Source organism: Tympanuchus pallidicinctus, unplaced genomic scaffold, assembly GCF_026119805.1.
Source record: "Tympanuchus pallidicinctus isolate F22 unplaced genomic scaffold, pur_lepc_1.0 scaffold10, whole genome shotgun sequence".
NCBI lineage: Eukaryota > Metazoa > Chordata > Aves > Galliformes > Phasianidae > Tympanuchus > Tympanuchus pallidicinctus.
Window position 1 is genome coordinate 9,024,278 of NW_026294619.1, and position 27,713 is coordinate 9,051,990.

The 27,713-nt window shown below is 38.6% G+C and overlaps 1 protein-coding gene and 1 long non-coding RNA gene across 2 annotated transcripts in view; one reads left to right on the plus strand and one right to left on the minus strand.

Annotated features, from left to right (window-relative positions):
- Positions 1 to 27,713, plus strand: part of LOC128091853 (uncharacterized) — a 265,583-nt gene that overhangs the window by 196,810 nt on the left and 41,060 nt on the right. The window lies entirely within an intron of this gene.
- On the minus strand, positions 401 to 27,182 carry LOC128091942 (uncharacterized). Its single transcript, XR_008211546.1, has 7 exons — positions 26,999 to 27,182; positions 8,831 to 8,949; positions 7,379 to 8,652; positions 7,164 to 7,236; positions 5,221 to 5,303; positions 1,951 to 2,737; positions 401 to 475 (listed from the first exon to the last, which is right to left on the minus strand). It is a non-coding gene; the product is annotated as an uncharacterized LOC128091942 (long non-coding RNA).

Here is a 27,713-nt window from a genome sequence, read left to right on the forward strand (position 1 = left end):
CCATCCTTCTGTAGCCTAGTGGCTTTTGCAAGAGATGATACATGTCCAAGCATCTGATTCCTGAAGAAACTGTGGCAGAAATCCTTAGTGAACTAAAAAGATACTGCCCAGAACACACTGGTGAAATCCCAGACAAAACCAGATTCCCCAAAATGTAGTGATTGAAATAGAAAATCCAACCAAGCAACACATAAACAGCTGCTATTACAGAGCTATAAAATACACTGACTGTGAAACTGCAGACAGACAAAAAGGGAGAATCAGGACCAGCCTAAGCTGCATATAACAGTAAAACAGAGACACTGTGATTTAGTAGAGAAAGCTTGTCTTCTGAAGCGACATTTAACAGAGGAAATAGAGAAGGGACAGAAAATGACTATGAGAACACATCAAGCCCTACCATGCGAAACGCCTGTCAATGGTGAGGAAGTGGTGGCAGGATGGCATGCTGCTTAATTCTCACTTCATCACAGAGCTGGAAAGAAAGCAGATATTTTAGAAATCCCATAAAAATTTCATTGTCTTCAACTTCTACACATGCCCAAAGTGATAAAGCAGGAAGACACCTGAGCAATGGAATAAGGCTATTGAAAAGGATGTACTTGCCACTCTGGGTACTCTCAGGTAGAAGGGGTCTAGCTTTCAGAAGGAAATTCCTATAGACAGCTCTCTTGTCCCCCAGTGTTTCCCTTGGGGTGGCAGCCTAGGCTGGGGATGAGGTAGCAGGGTGTGTGGGCTGCCACGCTACTCAGCCTGAGAGTAAACTACACAACTGCTAATCATGTCCACTGCATTTTAGGCAAATTATGATGTAGAAAATTGGTTCTATGAGAATTACAGAAAATAGTTTAACATATCTGTAACAATGTAAGAACAAATAAATAATGAAACCATTTCCTTTCTTTTATGACTACAGAGCAAGGGATAGAAATTACAACATGTGAGGCATTGTGTGTTAATTTCTGATCATTAATAACAACTCTATCAAGCCCTTTCTTGGAAAACAGTAGAATAATTTGAAGAAGGGCATGATGTGAAAGAAAGATGGGATTAGATGATCTAAAATGAACGTGCCAAGTAATTTTTAGAACTACTACTACTGCAAAGCTACTTAATAAGGAAAATTACAATTGTTAGCATGGAAATTAGCCATTAAATATATTTATGGAAGGTCTTATGATTTCTTTTTCACACAGGACAAGACAGAATTGGAAATCAGGATGAAAAGAATATTATATATCATTAAGTGATAACTTGACCAAATAGTAATTTTCTGTTCCAAAAATATGGCAGAAACAAGCAGATGTCCTTGTTCACACTATTAGAAGCTCAATTCTGACAAAAAAAAAAAAAAAAATTGTCATCCAAAGAAGTGCAGAATTACAGTTTTTTAATGCAAATTTTTCTTACCAGCAGATATTTCTTTAGCCCCTGCCCCTCGATCTAATTATAATCTAATAATAATTACTGTTGCAGGATTTCTCCTTGGAAACCATATTTTGGGTTTAGACTCAAGATCCTGAAAGACTGACTTACCCTTGCATTCCTGATCACTATTTCAGTGGATGATGGGATATAGTTTTTAAGAGCATTTAGAAAAACTTGCCTGTAAAGACCAATTCTGAGACTTTAGTTGCTTTGATTTTTTTATTATTTATAAAGAAATTTCAAGCAAAGAATCTTTAACTAATCAAGGCAAGCCCCATAGCTGCCATGGAACAAGTACCCAATCCCTTTAATCATATTATTTTTTTTTCTTTTTTTGCCAGGTGATAAGAAGGAAAGGAGCCCCTCCATCCCCCCTTCCCCCCCTCAAAAAAAACCAAAAAAAACCAACAGAAATACCCATGAGTAGTTCTCAAATGCAGACTTCTCTCAACAGAACTTTATACAAAGACAAAGGAGAAATGACTCAAAAGGAAGCTGCATAGTCTTCAAGTAACAGCTGACCTGGGACTGCAGGTTTTCAAGTTGCTTTTGATGTGTCTCAGGTAATTCTTTTTTGTTATTTGACAAATGTAGTCATTTCTTCAAAGCACCCAGAGGAATATAAGATGAGCCCCATGGTCTATCATACTTACAGCATAGGACCAATCAATACAAGAGAAAGAAGCAGCAAGAGAGGAATATAATGTGTTATCAGCACCTTGCATTCCCTAGCAAGAAGCTATCTTTAACGATTTAAAATAAGGAACTGTTCTCATAGGGGATTATTCTCCAGACTATAAGAGAGTCTTTATCTTATACAATAGCTCCTTCTCTGAATGTACTCTATATCATTTCTGTTAACACTGAATAACAAAATAGGTATTACTAACTTTAGATGATAGCTTTAGGAAGCATGCAGCTCTCAGAGAAAGGCCCTGGATGTATGCTAGCAATGCTTACCAGACCCACAAAAAAGGCCTGTTGTTAATTGCACTAAGGGCAGGTTAAAGAACACCTTCATAAAGACTGTGCTAAATTCATACACCGACAAGTCTGCCTGAGCACAGCTGCCTACCTGGAGACAACAGCTCTTCCCTGTCAGGTATGTGGATCAATTGGAAACAGGGTGCAATTTCTTTCGCAGAGTTACTTTTTAGAGTAGAATGGTACCGGCATATGGTTTCCCAACACGGTTTTGCATCCAAATGTCCATGGATTTCTCCAGTGTTTCCCACACAGAATCAGTATTTTGCTGAGACACGCTTGCTGCCAGGCTCTCAGTCAGACATACTCTTGCTATCTGAAGAATCTGGTGAAATTGAAACCACAAACTTGTTGGGAAAAGCATGGTTACTCAAAAGCTATTTTCACTATTAGACTGGGTCCAGTAGAAGTATATCACCAATGTTTGGTGTGAGCTTGCCAGAGGTGAGCAGAAACATCTATTGCCGTGAGACGGAGATAATGAAATGTACTGGGGAAGTAGTTGCCAGCTGTGGTTCACAAAAAGATGCTAAGTATTTTACTCCCTACAACTACTCTCTACAATGCTACTCTCTACAACTCTCTATACTTATGTAATTATATAATTGCACAATAATAGAGCAACTCACAAACACACATAGAAGACATTCAACCTTTGCTTTCTATACGTACTTTTACTCAGTGTGATTGATTACTGTAGCAGCACTGAAGGTGTTAACTCAGTGCCAAACCTTTTGCTACATCAAAAAGATTCAAATGATTAATTGGAAGGTTACTGTTCCTCTGGGTACAGGGATTTTTTGCACAAGACCAAATTCCCCTAGGCTGTTTGGTTTTTACACTGGAGGAATACTCTGAACTCTCCATGTAAATCACAGAACAAGGAGTGAACCCAGAAAAGGCAAATCAAAGTGATTACATTATGGTAGGCGTGGGACCTGATGTTTAATTTTGTGCCATATTTCTTTGCTTCTTCTGCATTCTGTGCCTAACTGCATTTTTCCTTGATGTGTATTAATTTAACATAGTAAGAGAGCTTCAGGCAATTGACGCCTTTGAAAACCTAAGCTAACCTTCAGCATAGCCCATCACAAACGAGCCTGCTTTTTATCATATTCCCCAAGGTACTGCCTGATCCCAGAATAGATAACAGTCAGGACAGACGAAGGGCCGTGACATGAAGCGTAAGAGATGATTGCCCATCTGCAGCAGGGATGACTGAATCCTGCTGGCAGCCCTCTCATTAAAAAGTCAGGAACTGGGACCACAAATCCTACTAGGAAAGAAAATATGATGCCATAGAAATGACTTGACATATGAAAAACCATATGAAGCAGTTCCAAAATGTTTCCAAGAGTGATGCTGCTAACTGGAATCACTTCACAAAGGAAGACAACATACACCACTTCGTAGCTGGTACAATGTAGTGCTGCAGCCCAGTAAACACTGTCCTGACATTGCTAGTACAGGCCCACAGGTGTCCTGCTGAGTTTCCAGGGATTCAGGAGTACAGCTTGTCAAGCTCACTCTGTCTCAGTTTCTCTTGACATGCCTGCAAATACCTAACTTAGCTATAATAACAATTTTTCTTATAACTGGTGGTTATATCTAATTTTTTTTTTTTTTTTTTTTTTCTTCTCATGTTTGTATGATATAAGCACAGTTTTCTGGAGAGCTTCTCCATAAAAGGTATGTTATGGTACAAGAGGCCTTAATAAATACAGACACAGGATGTGGTCTGGAGAAGCGCACACGTGGGACAATGAGATAGAGCACAGCCTGGAGGCCCCAGCACTATAACAGCTTGTCCATGGTCAGTTGAAGAAATGCAGACTCAGCTGGACAAAGCCACATTTAAAGGTACAAAAAGAACAAAAAGAAAGCATCCAGCTTCCATAGAATTCACTGTGTAAAGGAAATTTAGATGTACAATGAATAAAGAGCAATCAAGGTGTAAAGTATGTTAGCAAATGTATAAGTATTACTTCAAGAGACTCCTAAGTTAAGAGAAATGAACAATATTACATTCCTTCTGACTAAAAATTCAATCTGTACGATTCCCTCTTATTCCCAAAACCTTCAGTGTTAGGGCCCCAAAGGGTCCATACACTTGTGGGAAAGCAAGGATTCTCTCCTCTGGCATCATCACTCTCATGACAGCAAAAGAATGAATAGATCCATGCCCTGATCCAGTCTTTCTTCTCTTGAAACATTCTCATGTGCAGCCTCACATCTGACCAGGAGAGCTATGTGCCTCCAAGAATATGTACAGTCATGGACTTCTTAATTTCATGATTTACCAGAGCCAAATTACCTTTTACATCATCCAGGCGAGTCAGCAGCTATCACTAGCTTTCTGAATGACTAAGCAGCAAACAAAAAAAACCCAGTATCATCACACCTATAGGCACTGGTAGACTAACGGGGTGAGCAGCACATTGTTCTCCACCTCACGTTACTGCTGCTGACATTACAACATGTGCTTGGCCCAAACATCTCATCTCTTAAACAATGTTTAGAGCTGTGATGAAGTCACCAGAGGACTCCTTGAATGCTGGATTTATTTTTGGCCCCAAAGACAAAGTTCAAAGTCCCAAAGTTCCCAAATTTGAGCAAGTTGTCCATCCATGTCTAAGCGCTTTTAAGTTAAATACTTTAGCAGTAAGAAACACAGAGAAAGAGAGAAAGTTGTGTAAAATACTATTCAAAATCAAACCAATGGCTCCTATTATCCAGGAGACTGTCTGCTTCAGCTCATGCTTGGATGACTCCCCATTTTGAAAAATGAATAAAGAAGAGAGCACATACCCTACTTGAGCTTTTATGAGTAGCATTCATACAGTGGACACTGGAAGTATTTTACTCCTTCTACTCTTCCTTGCCAGGTAGAGCTGAGGAAAAAGCAATATTATTTATTTATGTATTTTACTTTCCAGAGTCAAATTAACAGATGAATCAGGCAACAAAGAGAAAGGTATTTAGACAGACTGAGGCTGTGTTTAGCAGGTGGAATCAGAAATATGGAGACTTAAGCCTATCAATATATTTCCAGAGATCTCTGTAATAACAGCAATTCAGAGCTTTTATAGCTACACAAATCTGTCAAACACTGCTTCCATGGTATTTCAGGAGGGAATTGGTCAAAAAGCTTTTTACAGAGAGATAGGGGAGTTTTATAGAGAGAGGGGGGAGATCAGTTCAGACCTGATCTATTTGATGCTTCTTTAAAGTATTTTCTTTAAAGTATTGGAACATCACCCTGCCCATGGTGGAAAAGGGAGTGTTATTAAGCAAACCCAAAATAAATTACAAAAAAAAATGGCAGCTCTCCAGAGGCAGTCAAAAACTCCTCCCCAAAGCACACTGGTGAGTGTAGGATGAGGAAACTAGTGTGAAAGAAGCAGTATTGGATCATATCAGAGGCCCAAACTATGAAAAAAATCTCCAAAATGGAGGACAGTTCCTCTTTCAAGGTGACAAACTCATACTGAAAAAAGTCTCTACTTTCAAAACCTAATTATTCCAGCTACCAGCACAGAACTGAAGACTTAAAGACCCTAAACAAAAGAGGCAATCATGTTTTATTTATAAGAAATTCATACTAAGATTGTTTATTGCTTTCACTACTGAATTATAAGGAAGCTCAGGTTTTATTCACACTGCATATATTTTGTAATACACACTGGAATTAAGGAATTCTACAAAAAGCAGATTACAGTTTTTAAAACATTGCTTTAAGTTGGACACACCAAGGGTCTCATCTAATTTGCATACACATATATGCATGTTGTATTTTAAATTAACATCTCTTGTATTTGCTTTTCCTTTTATCTTTCCTTGCTAGTGGAACAGAAACGGCTTGAGTTCCCCACTACTAAAACACCATGGAAAGGATTGGCCTTTGCCTTTCTGATCTGGGTGAGGGTACAAGCAGGCTGCCCTTTGGGATGAATCTGCTTCAAAACCACTCTGCAGCCAGCTGCCCATTTAGGACTGCATTTGTTTATCCCAGCCCTTCTGCTTCTTGAATTAAACACTGCCTATGTCAAAAATAGTCTGACAAGCAAATGACCTTGTTTAGATCTCAATTTAGCTTTTGAATTGCTAATATCCATCTACACAAAATATGCTCCTTAAGCGGTGTCGGGGCATTTACTGATTTTGTTCCCACATCCATTCCCAGACAAAGGGACAGCTGCACAGCAAGAGCCTCAACTATCTGGTTACTATTTATTCTCAGCATGCAAAAAGTCTCCAGAAATTGCCCCTGGTGCTGTTTATGACCTGTGTCCTCTCCCTGTGCTCATCTTCTACTTTGCTGATGGATTAACAATGACATCCAGACAGGAGAAAAGAAAACAAATCATAAAAAACAAGGACTAAACAAGCCCTGTCCAGCTATGCCAAGCAGTAAAGGCTTGCATATTGCTATATTATTCCAACACTGGACCAGACTACATTGCGTGAATGCAAGCCTGCTTCTCACAAGCTGGCCTCATTACTTCTAAAGGCACACCCATCACACCCACTGTGCCAGAGAAACCAGAGAAAAACCAGATGGAACTCAAAGCAGCAAGCAAGGCAAGAACCTGAAACACACCACTGGCAAGAGACAGGGAAAAACCTTCAGAGTCCAGGAGGGTAACAGACCTGCGAGCCCAGCCCTGAGCCAGAAGGGGCAAAAGCTGCGATGTCAAATAACACAAACAAGAGTACCAACTTTGTGTTTAAGGTGATGAAAAAAAGAATACCTTTTACCATCATGGCTCCTTTTCTCCTTCTTTGGTTCTTGTTTTTCCACATGTTCTGTTCATGTGGCCACTGCTATAAATTAAAAAAAACCATCCTGATTTCTGTTCTTTCTGTTTCTTCCAGATATTTCAGAGAGGTTCTTTGGCTATATTTAATTGTTCATTGGTTGAAAACTGAACATACTGCTACTTTTCTTTATATTTTTTATACTTACCATACTTGCAGTCTCATAGCGATTGTCAGACTGTGTTTGGTTAGAATTCAATCATTGTCATTGAACTGCTGTAAATGTGAAAGACAAAATAATAGCACAATCCATTTATAAACTCCTCCTTTCTGACATCAGAAAGTCAGGGACTGTTGAACACTGGCAGCTGATGTGGTGAATATGAGCTGCAGAAGTATTTCCTACTGCAATCATGATGATGGACAAGCCACTTTGCTTGAAGAGAAGACTTTTCAAAATAGATAACTGAGGTAGCTTTAATTTCCAGTACTGTTTCAAAGATCACAGAGCCACACTGTGCTGAGGAGATAAAATTATAGAGAATACCTATGGAATACAGCAGAATACTGGTTTTCTCTGGAAGTATTCCCAGTGATATCCCAAATCAGCTCTGAAGGCAATCTGGCCAACGATAACAATCCAAATTCTGCATTTCTTTCCCTCTTTCCAAAGGAATACTCCAAGTGGATAACAACATTCTCATGAGGAAGGGTTATGAGCCCAACTGTTTTTAACAGAAAACTGCAATGAAACAACAGAATGCTACATGCAGAAATTAGCACAGGAAAATACTAGCTGGCTTAGAACAGTGGAATATTCTTCTAGAGAAACACACCATTTACAGACTGATGGCATCCTCCTGTGCAACACCCTTGCTATCCTAAGATTGCTCAACAATATGTTTCAGAACATCTGCTTTGACATGAGTTTGGTTTGATTTCCCAGGAATGGGTTATTTTCCTCTAACATTTCCAGTAAAGACACTGTTTTAGAAACTGATTACAGGTATGTATTGCATGCATCCATCCTACAGCACTTTTCTTTCTGTCCATAGGGGAACCTTTCTTTTCATATTTTGCAACTTTTCCTTTTTCTTCAAGCTCCTAACACATTCATTCTGTGTTTCCTGACCGTTCAGTAGCACAGCTTGAAGATACTTCATCACAGGAACAAGGAGGAAAATCAATTTACATTTATATCAGGTAAAACAGAGGAAGTTACAAGCTCATGTAAAAGAGAATATGAGCTGTGCCCCATGTTGATGCAAAACTGTTTCTTTTCTCAGAGCTGTCTTCATGCTTCTAAATAACACTGCATGCTGGAAAGAGAATCTGAACAACTTGAAAAGGCTGCGAAGCCACCACTTCTACTGCTCAGGAGATGGGGCTGAAGGCAGCAGCAGGATACCCAGATGCAGGGCTCTTGAAAGATTTTACTGCTTTGCTTTCCACAGAGGTAAGAAAATGAAATCAAAGTCAGTCCTGTGAGATGAGGAAAAAAAAAACACAAATAAAATCACTGGATTTGACAACTAGAAATAATGCAAACAGTGGAACATAGTTAAAGACTACAGGTTCCTTCCAACACTACAAAATGTGCACACTGTCAAAATAATAATTTAGAAAGTAATTTAGGTTCAATGGCTAGCAAGTTACTTACCTGCGCCTGCTGCTGGTTCTCCTCTTCAGTGTTTTTATTACTCCAGCAAAACTGTATATGCTTCCAGAGGGAAGGAGCCTTGCTGTTATCACCCCCTGGAGAAACTAAACAGAATTCGCCTGTGTTCATGGAGAGAGAAAGAAGACTGTGCAAATAAGTAAAGAAGAAAAAACATTTATTTGTTCTTTCCACAGCACAGCTGATTTAAACAAAGAAATATAAAAAAAAAAAAACGCAGTGTATGTAAACTTAGGGAAATATAATCATATACTCTGCTTACAACCTGATCTTGGAGGACTAATAGAATTCAATACCGAAGCTGCTAAGTACTTCCTAACAGCAAATATGTAATTAAGAGCAAACTGTTCAGTTGATTTTCTCTATTGTCTAATATTACCAGCAGGATGCATTTCAAAAACCTTTCATGCAGTTTGTTTTTAATATTGTTTGGAACAATTACATGAAAAAAAAAACTGGGTACTTATCCAGAAGTATGTCATTGTTGATCTTCCATAGGAATACCCCGGGTCCTATAAACCAGGTGTTGCTATATCATATTGCAAGTGAAAGGCAACATTTCAGAATTTTTTTAAGCGAGATTATGCATGCTACAGTGCCTCATGGAGTTCATGCAAGTAGCATTCTTGCCAGCACTTTAATTGGCACTTAACTTCTTTTACAGCTTGTTTGCCTAGACAGCCTGCATAAAGTGTAGCTTAGAGCATTATAAAACACAGCCTTACAGGAAATACGAATATTCATTTGATAATTGCCATGACAACTCGGCAACATTAGATTTAAAAATCATTAGTTTGGTATCTGTGAGATGCTGAGTGCTTTTCCACCTCCAGGCATCTCAGGGCTGAAGGAGCTTGGAGAGACAGCTCTGGGAGGGCTCAGGCTCAGAATCACAGTCGTTCACACAACAACAGCAAAAATTGTTCAGAGATTTATTGGGCTGAGCAACATATCCCCCCATTCACACAACAAGATGGCTCACGATAAGTCCCTTTTAATGAGAAAATAAAATTTGATTGCAGATATAGACACATACGAAGAATAGAGAATAACATAACCTACAACAGTCTGAAAATACTTGTTATACAAACCCAAACTTCACAGCAACGTTTTTGACAAAACCAAATGGGAAGTGCATGGAATGGGATGGCAGACTTGGAGTTATACAGATGACGACATGGTTGATGGCCAGGTAATTAGTAAAATGTAATTTATTTAGTCTCAGAATGAGAGTTTCACAATTCTCTGCTCTAGAAAACTTAGAAATTTAGCTTCTTGGCTATAATTTTATGGTATATAGCATTTGCAATCAGTACATTGGTATTTGGGAAAGGAGGTGTTTGGTTGGTTTTTTTTTTGTTTGTTTTTTGTTTTTTGTTTTTTGCTTTTTCTAATGATGATCAAGATGAAGGGTGAATTTTACACATCCATTGAAACAGAAGCAGACAGCATTTCTTAATACATGAAGGGTCATACAGTGTACTCCTACAGTTATCGCTCATTTACCTTCTGACAGAGCACCACCTGAGCAATGCTCAGCACTAGCTAGCAACGTTGCTGAACACATGTTCTGAAAACACAATCTGCCATCTGAAGCCAATATAGAAACCAGAAATTTCTTCTCAACATAGAGATACCATTTTCAAAAGTACTGTTCATGGCTTTTTGAATTTCATGAGAGAAGGGAATCATAATCTGCATAGCCTGGACCCAAGCTACCTAGTGTGCGAACCTAACAAGCATTGTGAACAAATGCACCACCACCACAGGCTGCTCTTTGATTCATACAAATGGATTTCTTAACTCAACCTGACATTAGGTTGATTAGACAAATAAAATTTCTTGGATAACACTAGTGTTGGTAATAACATTTTCTGAACGAGACAGCTATATTTCATGCTAAAAATAAATATATAACTGCAGGTTGTTAGAGGTCCTGGAAAAACTTGTACAACAACTAATAAGGAAAAGCAGGTATTTTATAAATGACTGTCTCTTCTCTCATCCTTGTTTATATTGGTTGTTTCTAGCTAATACACAAGTTAGCCAAGAGATGCAGCCAATATACAAGGTAAAGTGCTGAGCAGAACACAAGCTATATTAAAGTTGAGCTGGGCATATTAAAGTTGAGTTGACAACAGAGGTTAACCAAGGGAGGCATAAATGCTAAAAGAACCCTCTTCTTTCCATTCCTCTGACCTGCTCTATTAAACATTCCCCTGTTCCTGGGAAGTACCATACGCCAAAGGAGCAGGCAGTGATGGAGGAGCAGAGGCTACAGCTACTCACTGCAACAGCCTGACTGTTGCATCACGGGATATTCATGGGCAGCAACAGAAAAGGAGAAAGTCATGGTCGTCAAATACTCCTCTGAAAAATTGAAAAGAAAAAGGTTGGGAAATGCTGGTTTATGTCCTGTGTTGTGAAATGATATCACTGGCTCCCTATGAAAGAAGCTCTTGGAGCCGAAAGGAGACAAAGCCTAAATTTGTGATGTTTCTGACACCAGCTTTCAATGCTTGCTGCAACCAGAGAGAATCAGAAAGCACTCAAACTGCTCAAGGGAGAATACTTAGATGAAAGAAGACACCATTAAGATAATTTTGCATACAAGAGATCACTACAAGACAGCTCTTCCTCTAAAAAGGAGTAGCAGTTTTGTGATCTTTAAAGCTAATTTGGATATTCTCATTGCTTACACAGAGAGCTTTTCAGAGAAAATTGAAATAGGAAAGGGTTCTTAGAATTAAGAATGATTTAAGATGATGGGACAATGCTCAAATGATGCTATAACTTTTGAAGAGTGAATTAGTCTCATTATCACACTTTGTTTCTTTTTTGTTGTTGTTTCTACTAGTGCTGAATTTTAAGAGCCATTTCACAAATGTTACCAGAAATGTCCATTTATGTAATAGTGTTCATTTACCTAGAAAGCTTACATTGACATATGAAGTGCAAGCTACCTGTGAACAAGAAAACTAACAATTGACAGTGAATTTGCAGCAATTCCAAAACTGAAAATGATTAATGGGATGATTTCATGAATTTGATTGCTCTCAAGAGTCTGTTTCGAAATGGAAACTGGTAAAATATGAAAAAATATAGCAGAGATTATATATTTTCCCCAAAGTCACAAATTCAAAAAATTAAGCCTAAACATATTCGACTGGTAGAAAACAGCCATCCAAGAACTGAAGATTTCTTATTAGAAACAGAGCTACCGGCTGCTTTTCCAAACTAGCAGATTGAGCACAGATCTCAAGGTTCCTTACCATGCACAACTTCAAACTGATGCAAAATGCTGACTTACATAAACTGGATAAATACATGCAGTGCTGGGAAACCCAAGTTTAACTACTCAGTGCACCCGCGGTGGTACATTTTGAAGAAAGGATAAATTAAACAGATGTTACAGCTCCACCTACTGAACCGAGAAGAAAGGATGAGAAGGGGTATAATTAGCCACTGTAACAAACTGGAGCAACTGAGGATCTATGCAGACTCTGAAATAGATCTTTTGTTTTATTACATTCTGACACAGCCATCTGACCTGCCCTTGCTGTCTTGCTCAAGATCACCTCTTGTCAGATACCTTAAGCCATCTTAAGGAAGTGGGGGGCTATCAACTTGTCCCATTAGAAGCAGCAGCCTGGTTTGGAAACTCACTTGTTGTAATGGTGTCATTTTTATGTTTACTTACTCTTTGACTAGCACAAAAGCCAGGTTTGTATGTGTAGCCTTTATTTCAGAAGGAGCTTGCTGCAGATGTTGCATGTGTTTTAAAATCATGAAGCAAACAGGGATTTTGTAAACCATTAGTGCCTTTTTTATTCTGTATGACAAAAACTACATGAGAAGTTGATCAATGCAGAAAAACAAACATCATCTTGTTAAAAAATGTAAACATATAGCTGTAGTTTCAGCAGACTCTATGTCTTCATTCTCTGGCAGTAAGTGCAAATCAAATACACTATTTTGAAGAATGCTACTCACAGATATATGCCTTTTGGTAATAAAAGTGGCTGCCAGTGAGAAATTCTGGCTGTTGCAGAAACCTTTAAGACAACAGCAGAACAGCCAACTACTTCCTACACATTTGGATCATGGTAACAGAAGAGAAATAACTGACAGATACCAAAAGAAAACTTCGTCAATAACTTACAAAGAAAAGTACAAAAGACTGTGGCAACACTGCAGGACAGGAGAAAAGCAGTACAGATAGCATTAATCTTTCATGCCACCTGAAAGATTTTTGCAATGAGCAGAGACAGTGCTATGTGATTCAAGAGCCAGTAAAACTAAATATTGCACCTGAAGGAATGGAGCGTTCAACAGTATGACAGGTACAACAAACAAATGATGAGACTTTTAGTCAGGAGTATTACCAGAGCCCAAACAGCCACAGAGCGTTGGCAAACACACAGAACCCAAAATGTCAAAACAAAAGTAAAAAGAAATGAAATAAAGAAGCTGCATGGAGTATAAACCAAACAAGAAACGACATTAATAATAACTGGAACTTGAAAACATGTCTAATGTTTCCAGGCTGCAATTCACCAATTTAAAGGCTGGAAAGATGATGGCTGAAAAGAAAACATTTAAATCAGTGAGTAGGGAATTTGGAGTCAGATTCCTTGAAGGGCAGACTCAGTTGTGTGTATCTTGGTCCTGCATGTAGTGCATTTTGCCTTCTGCTGTTCTGTATAAAGGAGTTTTCTTGACAAACACAGACTGAAGTAGAGACTTGAATCCTAAATCAGCAGGCAGTGAAGGAAAGTAGTTGATAAGGAGCCAATCCTGAAATAAGCAAGAGTGGATGAAGAGACAAGAAATGTAAATTGAAGATTTATAGCATAAATAATCCATTTTCATATTTGATTGTTATGAGCATGGTGAATGAATTAAAAAAGAGATGTAACAGCAATCCAGAAGATACTTTTCCATGCAGGAGGCTATCTGAGGAAGACAGCCAACATCTGGAGAGAGAAGACTGATGGGAGCTGAGAAGCAGTGCAGGTTTCCCTAGAATCTCTGGGGCCCAGGAGTGTCAAATTATGAATGTTCTAATTCTACTCATCCCAAACAACAGCAGTTGCCCCAGCTGCACGGTTTGCAGAAGAGAGAGGTTATAAATCAACAACTGATTCATAGCAGAAGAGCAAGACAAATGATTTCTTTCCTTCCTAATTTCAAGAGCATGAAATTCCCCAGCACAAAAAGGTGTAACTACATGAATTCTTTGTTCCATTTCCACTACTAAAAAAGTTTCAGAGACAAGTTACGAACTAAAGACAGTGCTACCAAAAATCTATCCAGATGATCTTTCTTTGCCTTACAGTCACCTCCCCCAGATAAATAAAAAGCATTTAAAATGGCATGCATCAGTAGAGAGAACAAAAAAGGAGCCAACAAACAGAACTGAACTAAACTCTTATCCCTCAGGTGAGAGAGGTATTATGTAGAGTGGGCTAGACTTAATTTCATTCTAGGATCACTTTCTGAAGTTGTAATAAACATAAGAATGTGGGAGCACATTGTGGAATCTGAAGAGATTCTGATTTCACTGGAAAAATGAGCAAGAATAAATGTATGTTCAAAAACAGAACAGGCAATTGGTACTAAAATGGAACAAATCACAGAAAAGTCCATTAAATATGACTATGAGCCAAGATAATGGGCTTAATATTTAAAAGTGATCAAATATAAAGAAGGGACATACAAATGAATGTTATTCTAGAGATGAGACATGGGAAGTGATGGAGAAAGGGAATATTGTCACTAAAACACATGTTTAGAACAACAGAATAGACAGTTTTTCTTCTAAAGAAGGAATGAAGTGGTTTGGACCCTCAGAAATAACCTCAGCATTTACCTAGCACCTGAAGCGTGGGTGGCATTGGATGGTGCTGCTAAAGGATCACAAAGCAGCATCCGTCACAATTGCACGGCAGCAGCACTGTGCCCTGCAGGCTCTCTGGTTTGAACACTCAAGATTGACAAGTGGCTTTCAGAGGTCATTTAAAAGGGACCACTTAACACACACTTTTTATTGGAGAAACAGAAGCTCAACGATATTCCTGTTTCTGACCGAAAGCACTTTCCAATTTGTAACAGCAAACATGCAGTGACTCTTTTCTTGACGCTGCTTAACAGGCAGACACCCTGACACTTCAATAAACAAGAAGCAGCTCCTCAGGACAGAAGCTAAAGATTTCCCTATGCTAGTATCACAACTCATCAATATTTTTTTTCCTCAAATCAGCACTCGTTAGCATCTCCTTATACCTCATGCTCAGCATTGTGCAAGATATCTACCACGTGTTGACATCCCTCCTCCTACCGAGCATACCTTTCAAGTTCTTGTCATGCTACTACTGGGCTCAGCAGCTGACTGCGTGTATCTATTTCAGCATAAATGTTTACAAAATTCAAATAGGTAGAGAGTTAATGAATTTGCTTAGACACCTGTAGCAATTGAACAAATTGTTTATAGCTCAAATTGGAAAATTTGCCTAGTGGGAACAGCTACTTTATTATCGTTGAACAGTTTATCACAAATGAGCAGTTACCACAATTAGAAAAAGAAGTGGGAGAAATGATAATAGGGCAGGGAAGAAAATAATTGTCTGAACCCAAACATCTTAACATAGATATCTAAAGAAAATGCACACTCCTTAGGAGACCTCTCAGTCAGTCCCAGCATGATATGAAAATAAAAACGTAGAGCAAGAATTACTTGCAGCAGGATAAGGCAGCCAGGGAGAAAACCTAAGACAAAAATAGGAAAGCCATGAGTTTTATCCATGATTTCAGAAGCCTGAGCAGTCACAGCTGTTTTTGATTACAATTTTGTTTTAAGGAAAGTTGAGGTTAACACCCAAGACATGCAGTAGAGCCTCAGTCCTTTCCTCAGACTTGATGTTTTGCTAAGTTTATAAAGCAACTACTACAAAGACTTCTCTAAAAATCACACTTGTTTCAAACTAGCTGCAAGTCATTGATGACATTCTGATGCACACATGACAGGTCCAATCTGCATCTCATCCTGCAATGAATAAGCAGATTTTAAACAGCAAGCTTGGAAAGATTTTCAAGAGCACGGTGATGCCAAACACTATTAAAACCGGAGAGGACAGAAATATGGTCAAGGTTAAGCACTTCTGAAAAAAATCTGCTTTTGAATTCCACAGCCACAGAGGATATAGGATGAGAAAACTAAACAGCAGTGAGCTTAAATCTGATAAAATCACTGAAAGACGGACCAAATTAAAATAACAACTAAGCATCGCCATGCAAGAAGCATGAAGCAGGGAACAGCGTGACAAGAGATGTAATTCTTCAATACCAAGAGCTTAAGAGGACTGGGACTAAGATTTTCTAAGTACTTGCTTGAAATTCTTACCCTAACAGGAAGTTGTCACCAACATCTACCTGCTGGGACCCACAGGTAACTTTCTCTGTTTGCCAGACCTATCTGGCACAGACTGAATGCCCAGGAAACCCAAGACATGGGTCATGTGAATTCTGCAATTCTGTATTTTATCGAGCTGGTGCTTTACCAGAGCCCTACAACAACACAGCATTCATTTATGTGTTAGCACCCGTGTTACAGACTGAGACAATGATCAATCCTTCCATAAAGACACTGTGTTTACAGCTTAGTTGCTGAATAATTGATAGCATCAGCTTGCACACTTGGTACGAGTCCCTCTGCCGATATTTGAGAGAGCTGGATCAGGTTCCAACATGAATGGGAATTTGTGCACGAGTCAGGCATGGAAAGATTTACTTTAGAAGCAATTCTGTGTAAACGACATGTTAAAAGATTAAGGAACCATAAAAAAAGAGCCGCATAAATGACTTACAATCCTATATTATGACTTTTCAAATACTCTTTGGAGACATTCAAGAAAAAAAGTACCTGATTGTATTCTGTACCAAGTTTGCTGCCTTAGGTTGGCGTGACTGCCAAGTTGTTTTGTTGTTTTCTTTTTGTCACAGATGATTACATTTAAGTACACTTGCCTGCCAATGTGGTTTGAACTTTGCTTAAATTATGTCATTCTGCCATCTGAGTCAATTTCTCACCATCACAAAAAGGTCATTTAAGCTTTCAAGTGCAGTGGTTTGAAAATTAAAACATCTAAGGGTGTAACAATAATGCAAATCTGTTCACCTGAGATTAGAAAAGAAAGAAAAGGCATATGGTTTGCCTCTGCCTTCTCAGCTTGAAAGAACATTCTCATCAGTGGGTCAAAATGCAATATTGCCTGCACAGTCTTCCAGTGACCGTCATTTTGGAAGATGGAAATACTTTGCATGTTAATAGGTTTATTTTAGGCCACAAATTACAAGCTCTTTTGTATGTCAAATATTAAGTGCATTATGAACAAAGAACACACGACCATCCCAGAGCTATAAAACTAAAGCATCCTGGATGCCTTCTGCATGCTTTGTGAAAAATCAGAGTTTTTTTGTACATTTTCTTTGGAGTAAGCTTGTTAGATTCTTGCAAATAAGCTTCATCTTGAGCATTTTCACAATACTTGAATCTGACACAACTCCTTATACTTTACTAGAAAGATTTATAACTGAACACTGTGGGCATGCCGGATGAAAATTCACCAGGCAGTTGTATTTAGTGAGGTGTGGATGCAGGCCCAAGGCCACCTGGCAGATTTACCAAACCAAGAACAAGAGCTGCCTTCCTGCAGGACAGGAGTCATGGCTAAAAACAAGGAGAATGGAGCTTGAGATGCTGGGACAGACGGAGGTCGTCATACTTCTCTGCATTACTAATGCTGCTGTATTAGGTCTTTTTCTTTTTTTTTCCTCTTTCAGAATTTTTGGTCTAAGCCTTTGGAAGACTCACACCACCATTGTCCTGACACACAGGACAATGAGTGTCATATTTCTCTCCCACTGTCTACAAAAAGAGAACATAAGAAGCATCTTCACAAATGGTCTTGTCGTGTTTCCTGCCAAATCTCTTGCTTAGCCCAGAAAAGAGGAAGAACTGTGGGGATCTCAGAATAAGGAGAAGAAATTTAGCTGGGATAAGGAGAAAGACTCTTCTCCTATGGTCTCACTAGTGCAACGTATAGCATTGCTGAAGTTGGACCATTACCTAAAATAGAAAAAATATTTTGGAAATATTCCTGAATGCCAAACAAAAGAACATTCATGTCCTATTTGTGGTGACCTCAAAACAGGTCAACTCAAATTGGAAACTCAAATCAGGGAAAGCTGAGTGTAGCTTTGCAGACTGTACTTCCTTCCCCCATTTGCTGAGTCTGCTCTAGGACCAGAAGTTCTGAACCCATTGCTGTGCTTTGTTCTAACCAGGGCTTGCTGCTGAATTCTGCACAGAAGCGTGGGAAATTAGAAGTACAGAGTGCTCTATAGGGAACACCACTGACTATCAGTTTTTCTTGTTCATAACCTTTGTTTTTCCCCTCCATACTTTTCTCAGCTACCAGAAAACCCTGTTCTATTTATACCATTCAAGTACCCTGTAGGATGAAGATTTCTAAGGCATTCCTTCTAAAAATTCAGTAGTAGGATTTACAGACATCTCTGACATTCTGGCTAAATGTAAAAAACAAAAAACAAACAAAAAAAACCACTCCCCTCCCCAAACAAACAAAAACAACCCCAAAACATAAGCCAAAAAAAATCATGCTCAAACTTTCTTCTAAAGCATCACTGAGTTGCAATGAAGTAATGATGATTTCCAAAAACCACAAACAATTCTTATAGATCTATAATGAAGACACACATCAGAAAAAAAAAAGTTGAATAAAAAAAGCAACAACAAAATAAAATAAAAACAAAAAGAAAAACAACACACCCTGAAACCCAAAGCATTCAAAGCATGTTTCATACATCCCCACGGATACTTCTAGGCTCTTATGTTTCAAGTAGTAAATAAAAATAAGTTTCTAGAGAGAAATATTTATTTTTTCAAACAAACACAAAAGAGGGCTATTATTTTCTCCAGTATCACCTCAAACAAATATATGGAAATAAAGCTCATATTTTGAACTCCCTGTTTGACCATACTGCCTATGGTGCCATGCATATTTAATGGACCTGCTGCAAGAGGTAGAGGTGGAGGGATGTACTTTGATCTCTCTTTCCAGATCTTGCCTCTTTGAGATCTCTGGACCATCATTATAAGAATACTATTGTATGCTAATTCAGGAGAAGACAGAAGCGGAGGAACTACAGGAAATGATGCATAACTTCAAAGTATTTGTAAAATCAGAATTATGAAGAAAATGGAAAATTACATCTGTTGTTTAAAACAAGCTAAAAAAGAGGGTTCTTGAATCATGTGTTAAACAGTAACATAAAAAAAAAACTCACTGCAAAGGTGAGGGACATAACCTGCTTTGGCAGGGGGTTTGGACTCGATCTCTGGAGGTCCCTTCCAACCCCTACAATTCTGTGATTCTGTGACATAAAAGCATATACATATATCACTCTCAAAATATAGCAGATCTGGCTGATTTCTTCTGTAATAGCCCATAATAGTGATTTATGATTTTTGATCCCAAATGATAGTTAACTGTTATTCCATATTAATATGGATACTCAAAATGACATTTTAAGGTCATTATAAAATTATCACCATTAAAGCTCTGCACACTTCCTGCTTACACCATAGATGGCACCAAATAGTTGCATCAGTTTAGCTTCCAGTATCTCAAAGTTATTTCAAAGTGACTGATGCCTCCAAAACACATTGAAACTTCATAACCAATGATAGGTTCTCTTGTGCTTGGTCATCGCAAACACATTAGGACAACAACCTGAAATAATTAAAGGTATTCCCTGCATTGTTCTTATCCAATATTCTTACCCCTTAACTTTCACTTTCTTTGAGAAATCTTAAATGAAGTAATAACCCTCAAGGTAATTAGCCTTACAAAGTAAATGATGAGAAAAGTGATAATTGTAATGAATTTTTGTTAGGGAAATTGAAGTTCTAGAAATGATCTGATAACAACTAGTTATCAATACCTGGGATCAATAGTTCTGAAATGCATGTTGTCACTACAATTTTGTTACTGAAAAATGTAGCAAAAGTTGCCGAACACTCAGCTAACATGGAAGTCAGCTGTGAACCTATAGTGGAATGTCCTATTTTGTTGTATAATCTGTCAGCCTTAAAAACGAGATTTAAATCTGTTCTCTGCAAATTAGTTATTGAATGACTATCAGAAAGAAATGAAGTGCATGACTAAATATCAGCTGATAGTACTGAGTTGCTCCCAGGGTTGCTGTTCTGAAAGGTTCTACTAGAATTTATGAGGTACTCAAATGCTATTTTGCCTTCACTGCCAAATTCTCAAAATAGAGCAGTAATTATGTAAGATAAGGAGATCTGGCATACCTGAGAGAGCTGCACTGCTTTACAAGCTCAAGGAGAAATCACTAAACAACTGAGAAAGACAATTTACTTTTCCATAAAAAGTAACGTGCACCATTCTAAATTCAGGTTGGGAGTTAGAAAAGGTTCTTCACCAGTGGGTGATGGGGCCCTGGAACAGGCTTCCCAGGGCAGTTGGCATGGCCCCAAGTGCCAGAGTTCAAGGAGCATTGGACACTGCTCTCAGACATATGGTTTGAATTTTGGGTCATCCTGCATGGAGCCAGGGGTTAGACTTGGTGGTCCTTGTGGAGCCCTTCCAACTCGATGTTCTATTCTATGATAAGAGAATGATAGCATGCATTTAGAACAAGATCACTTATGAACAGAACTCATACAACGTTTCTTAGCTTTGTCTGATAGTCAACACCGTCATTGTGAGCTGTTATTAGAAGCATTACTGAAAAGAAATCTCAAGGGCACCCTAGATCAGACTTGCTACTGTCCACTGTCCTCATTTGAAGATGCAGAGTTAGCAGAGGCAACACACAAACATGTAAAAAGCATATGGGAAACCGATGCCCATGAACTCCCATGGGGAATGCAGTAGGCCAGAAACAGAAACAATTAAAGAGAAGCAGTTCCTCTGGAGTTACAGCTTCACATCCCTTGTTTCTGTCCTGCAGAAGTATGACATTCGTGTATTTTCAGTTGTGTTTTTTATCCCTCAACATACCCAGAAAGGTTTTTTTTAAAAAAATTATTTTAATTTTAGTTTTAAACATATATATATACACGCACACTTTCAGCATGAAGATGCTCACCCTTTTTTGTTGTCAAGATAAGATCACATTTCTCCTCTGCAGATAGAAAGCCACATTCAGAGCAGAGAGAGAGCAAATAATGAATATTTCTTGGGTTTCTTACTAGAAGCCTGGGGATGAGAAACAGTACATGAGTTGTTGGTGGCCACTATTAAGAGTCCTTTAAATGCACCAGTGTGAAAACTTCTTTTACTGGCCATTCTGCTTATTACTTGCTGCTTTACTAGCTGTTCAGGGACTGTTTGGAAGGCTTATGAATTACATGCTCTATTACAACAGTTCTTATTGTTCTGCTCCCTCTTTCCTCTCCTTTTGATACTAATTCTTTCTGCTCCACTATTTTTTCCATATTTTTCATCCCCTTGTTGCTTACCCTGCCAACTGTACAAGGCTTGCTGTAGTGAATCAGCTTTCCACCCCCTAATGAGTAAAAACAATGAGTCATTTCTCTAGAAAAGTTGTTTTAACTTGCACAAGAAATCTGTTATTCAATCCCTGCTCTGTGGAGCTGCTGTGTTCACTCCAGAGAGGAGGACTACATGTGGCTTCTCAGCACCCCTCAGTCTGTTTAGAGACTAGCAGAAAACATGGAAGGCTCTGGTAGGATCTATAGTTCACTATGGGGCACCAGGCCCCACAAGGAATGGCTGTCAATGGGGTATCTCCTTACCATTCAGATGTTAGCCAGTCCCTCCACATAACAAACTCACCCTCCTTCAAAAGAGTAAGCTTTGAAAGCACAGGTGGTAGTTTCTGAACTAAGAATACACTTCACAGCCATAGAGACAGTTTGCAGTTTTCTCAGGTATGCTTTTATACATTTAATATCAAGAACAACATAAATAACTGATTTAGAAATATCACTCAATTATACATCCACAAATTCTAAATTTCAGTAGATTGAAGAGATGCTTAAGTCAAAGCTTTAACCCAACCTGCTTGTGTGACAAAGAAAAACAAACTACATCATTAGGACCTCCTTTCTCACAAAACATTTAAAAGTGCTTATGTCACTGCATCATCTTAGTGAATATATGAAATCTTTTCCAATTTGAAAATAATAAGGTAATGAAAGAGCTGATTACTATCAAATGGCTTGTTGTCAAGGTTGTTACTTTAAAAAGACAGAAGCAGATCTGACGCCCCTATTTTAACATGTTCAAGTTAAATTTGCAGTATTAGTGCTGTTATACTCATGACAATTTGAGGACAAGCAAAGTTTGCAGAGAAAGGAACAAACATTTTTGACCCAGTGTTGTCCTGCAGCATTTACACATTGGGAAATTTGTCTATTTTTCCCAGCTAAATCAGATAGAAACTAAGTCACCATCCCTGGAGGTATTCAAAAAGCGTTTTGATGTTGTACTAAGGGAATGGTTTAGTGGGAAAATAGTGGTGGAAGGTTGACAGTTTGACTAGATGATCTTAGAGGGCTTTTCTGACCTTGGCAATTCTATGATTCCATATTCATGTGAAGCACAAATACAAATGAAAACTGTCAACATTTTTCTGAAAACCTCTGAAACAACAGCAAGCAGAATGATTAAAAAAATATTTCAGAAATATTTCTCAGTGATAACCAGGAAAAAAAAAAAAAAAGAATTCAGGAGGTTCATCTGAAATATTAAAAACAACTGTCATTTAGACTGAGTTAGATAGCCCATTGCCTTCCCAGTGCTCACAGTTATATAATTTTACTCCATCCAGATTTTGGAACTTGTTATTAAATGAATTGGTTATGACCCTATGATTTCAAAGCAAACCCTTGGACTGTTATCTATCTGTCATAGCATCAAATCAGCTTTGAGTCTCATGTCTACTTAGAAAGCCTTCAGGAATAAACAAAATCATTTGTCTCCTTGGGAAACAAATAGGGTGTTCATTTACTGAGCTGTACCTGTAGATTATATATAATATATTTATCATTATATTATTATCATTATATATATGATATTCATTAGATAACGTAATTGCAGAATATGTAGCTTCAAAAATGTACACTATTTTTCTTTGTACTCCTGTTATTCATGATAGTTCAGAAGAAAGCAGTTACATGAAGCACACATTATCATTCATCTTACTTGGAACTTGACACATTTACCCACAGCTTACCACACCTGGTCCTGCTCTCATACACACCTCTCCCTGCCCCCTCATTTTCTCTAATCACTGCCAGAAGCAGACTGCAAAGACAAATGGCCAAATTTCAGTGGCCTGATTCACATTCTACCTATATCAAATAGTAAATATTAATCTTCATATACAAATTAGTTAGTATTTGAACCCCATTTGGAATAATACAAAAAACTTCCTTACAGAAAGTGTTGTGAAGCACCGGAATAGGCTCCCCAGGGAGGTGGTTAAGTCACCATCCCTGGATGTGTTTAAAAACCTTTTGGATGTGGTGCTCGGGGACAGAGGGTTGTTAGTTAGGATAATATGGCTAGGTTATAGTTGGACTTGATGATCTTCAAGTCTTTTCTAACCTGAGCAATTCTATGATTCTATAATGTTCTGGGTATTTCAGGAGCATAAATATGTTGATCTTCAGTATTTAGAGGATTTAAGTCCAGTTTTCCTTTTTCCAACATAAGGAGAAAAACAATAAAGGAAAGTGGCTTGTATAAGTGCAATAGCCAACTGGCCATGGAATGGCTTGGGTTCAAAAGGACCTCAAAGATCATCAAGTTCCAACCTCCTGACACATGCAGACCACCAACCTCTATATCTAATGCTAGACCAGGTTGCCCAGGGCCCCATCCAATTTGGCCTTGAACACCTCCAGGGATGGGGCATCCACAGCCTCTCTGGGCAGCCTGTTCCAGCACCTCACCACTCTCACAGTAAAGAACCTTCCCCTGACATCCAACCTAAATCTTTGCTCCTTCAACTTAAAACCATTTCCCCTTGTCCTGCCATTATCTACCCTTGTAAAGAGTTACTTCCCCTCCTTTTTGTAGGCTCCCTTTAGGTACTGAAAAGCTGCACTGAAAGTCACCCCACAGTTTTCTTTTCTCTACAAGCCCAGCTCCCTCAGCCTGGCTTTGTAGGGGAGGTGCTCCAGCCTCTTGATGGTCTTTCTGGCTCTCCTCTGGACCCTCTCCAACAGCTCCCTGTCTTTCTTGTACTGGGGGCTCCACACTTGGACATAGTGCTGCAGATGGGGCCTCACAAGAGCAGACTAGAGAGGGACAATCACCTGCTGCCACCCCTCTTCTGATGGAGTCCTGGATACCATTTGCTTTCGAAACTGCAAGAGCACACTGCTGGTTCATGTTACATTTTTCATCCACCAGGACTACTATGTCTGAAATCACTCTGCTTCTGTGCGCTATCACAAAACACTACAGTTGCATGCCCCGTGGATGCTGTTTTCTAATACAAAGCCAGCAGATCTGCCACATGCTGGTAGTTGCTGTAGGTAAAGAGCTCTTTTCCCAAGGAAAATCCTCCTTCTCAGTGTCTTTCAAAGATTAAATATGAAAAGCTGGCTTGCAAGAGTACCTCACAAACCTCTTTAGGAAACAACTTAAAGATACCAGGATACAGACTTTGCATTCCCCTCTTTGTAGCAGTGTGAAACAGCCAGGACATCAAATGACAAATATTCATATTTCTTTTAAAAAAAGTAAATAAAAAAAAGAAAATGGTAAGAGAATGTAAGAGGACAAGATAATATCCAAGATGGCTAAGGACTCCCCACTACAACAGCATGTAGTTTCTTTGCCTGAGAGTAATGAGCAATGAAGTCCAGCATTATCACAGCAGTAAACTTTAATATTATCCGCATGTCAAGTTGCAAAACACAATGCTTTAGTTATGCAAAAATTTTTTTAACACAGTCTTCACACCAATGAAAATTACTACCCTGACAATCATTTTAAGAAAGAGTTTTTGGGAAACTGTCCGTGTGGAAGTGTAGAAAAATGTAACATGCAGTGATATGATTGCATGTTGATACATTTCTCATGAGCAAATGGTATTGATATAAATTTTATTAAAATATTGCATTTAGAAGATAAATGGACTTATCCTGATAACTGACCTTCAAGGATTATTCCTTACCTGGATTAACTGCAATACTGAGAATTTAGGTGCCAGCCATACTTAAATAATAAAGAGTGCACATTAACTTACGCTTAAATCATGTTTTAATTAATTTAGAAAATTCAGAAAAATGAATTTGCATTCCTCACAACAAGTTTCTTCCCTCATTATTTTCAAAACAAAAGATCATTCACATTTGCCAACATTATTTTTGACTTTCCATTGCTGTAGGTCAGCTTTCCGTGGCAGTAACTGCACTGCATAAGGAGTTTCAGAATTCAGAGCAGCAAGTAATCCCTACTGCTCTATTGATTTCTGAATGCCTGTGACTTAAGTGAAAGCTTGTCTTGAGTGACTGTCCACGAGAGTGAGTCTCAGACTTGATTCTTACATGTGTGGTATTTAAAGTGGAAATTAGTTTCCAGTATATTGGCAAGATGGTAATTTCAGGGGCTTCACCTTCTGCCATAATATCCCAACATGCAGGGATAAATGTAAAGGACAATGCAGCAAGATGTGCAGTATGAGGTAACAAAACTTCAGAGAAAAGGCAGTGTAGCAGTGAAGGAGAGCTGTGGCCTAAAACTATCAGAAATTTTCCTTGAAACAGTTTTTTACGCTGTATTTTCTCATCACAGAATTAAGAGTTACTATTGTGCTGTGGACCTCTGGCTGCTTCCAGACATGTGGTGGTGCTACTGCTTAAAGCAAGCCAGAGAAGCTTTTCTAAAGATCAATTTCATATTTTGCTCTTACAAAAATGCAAAGTCATCTTTGAAACAATAAAAAGCAACCTTCCCCAATCTTATGTTAATTTTTTTCTTCTCATAATATACTAGTGCTGTTTATTGATTGCGTTTTATAATCAATGGCTCTATATGTAAGGCATTACATTAATTTCCAGAATATTTCCATTAACCATACGGTTCAGCACTTACACAGCTACTTTGCAGAGGTCACCACATCTATTGTCCAGAGAAGTAGTAGAAATTTTCTTTGTATCTTACAGTTACCCACTGGGATTTCTTTTTTAAAAGCAAAATAATAATATTGAGTTCAGCATTTTAGTTAAAAGTTTCCCTTCACCTCCACTGAACAGAACTATAAAAAATGTTCTGATGTGTAATTTTAACTTCAGCTTTTAGTTGTTTATTGCAGCTGTGTTCTGCATATGGACATATTTCATTTTGTTCCAAGCTGCACAGAGGAAACTCGTCATGGCACCCCTCCTTTCAAACCTGATGAGAGCTGTGCAAATACTGGCCTCCACTCAAAGCTGCATCTGATGTTTCTGGCAGCAAGCACAGCAAATAGCACACATGGATGAAGTAGGGAGGAGCACAAGCTAATACTTCTAAAACTTCACATCACCAGGAAAAGATTTATGTTAAAACATCTCCTACATAATCCCACGGCTGTCAGAGGCATTTGGATGATGCTCTCAGTTACACACTTTAACATTTAGTTAGCCCTGAAGTGCTCAGGCAGTTGGACTACATGATCTTTGTGGGTTCCTACCAACTGAACTATTCCATATAGTTAATAAATAATTATGAAACCCAGAATGTACAAGAGTAAAAAGAACTAAAAATAATTTTGAATTTTTATTGTCAGAAACTAGTGGTGATAGGGGAATTAAACTTGCTCAACTCCAAATCCTTGCAAGATGAATGGCCAGGACAAGTTTGAGATGGAGTAGCTCGTGCATCAGATACTCATACCAATGGCAGAAAATAGAAAATTCAGCTGAAAACAACTTACTGAAAAAAATGAAAACCCTTTTCTGAAAGTGTATAATCAACAAATACACAGAGTGGTGTGGTTAGGCTGGTATCTATAGATTACATAGCAAGAAATAATACAACACTGGAAAGGGATAATTGAAAATAAATGGAAAATACTCACCCATGAACTAGGCTCACAGAAAAAACTCCAAGCGGAGGAATCTCCAGAAAGCAAACCTTCCAGAGAGGCAGTCAGCCCTTAAATGGGGTCTAGGAGAGGTGCAGCCAGGCTCCACCCCTTCTGGTCACACAGCTGAATTGCCTTCACCTGTGCTCCCAGGGCTGACTCAGTGCTTGCCTCAGGTGGTCAAAGATTGAGGCCATGACTCAATAGTTCTCATACAGAAAGCAAGCTGAACTGATAGTATGTTAGGATGGTGTTGGTAATGCCTAGCAATAGATTTATCCACCTAAATGCAAAACATAGTTTTGCATGACTTCTATTTGAAGCATAAAGACAGCTTAGGGGAGGAAAAAGAAAAAAAGAAAAAAAAAGCCTTCTGAATGGTGAGATCCATTTGATTATGGGATACTTTTCAAAGGGAAATGAAAATGTCATCACCTGACATTTCCAAAGCTGAGCTTTCAAATCCCGAGACAGTGCATAGGCAGGAGTGTTAAACAGAGCTGGCCACATCCCCATATACTCTGCATGTGTTTTGTGGAGGGCAATTAGTATCACTTCCTCTAACACTGGGCTTACTGTGCTTATCAGCGAATATGTCGAGTTTAGTTCCTTATGAGTCTCTGAAGATAGCCACCACAAGGTTTCTGACAGGACCTTTAGGTTGAAAAGTGAATCCTTCTTACTCGCACAATCTCAAACTCTGCCTCCC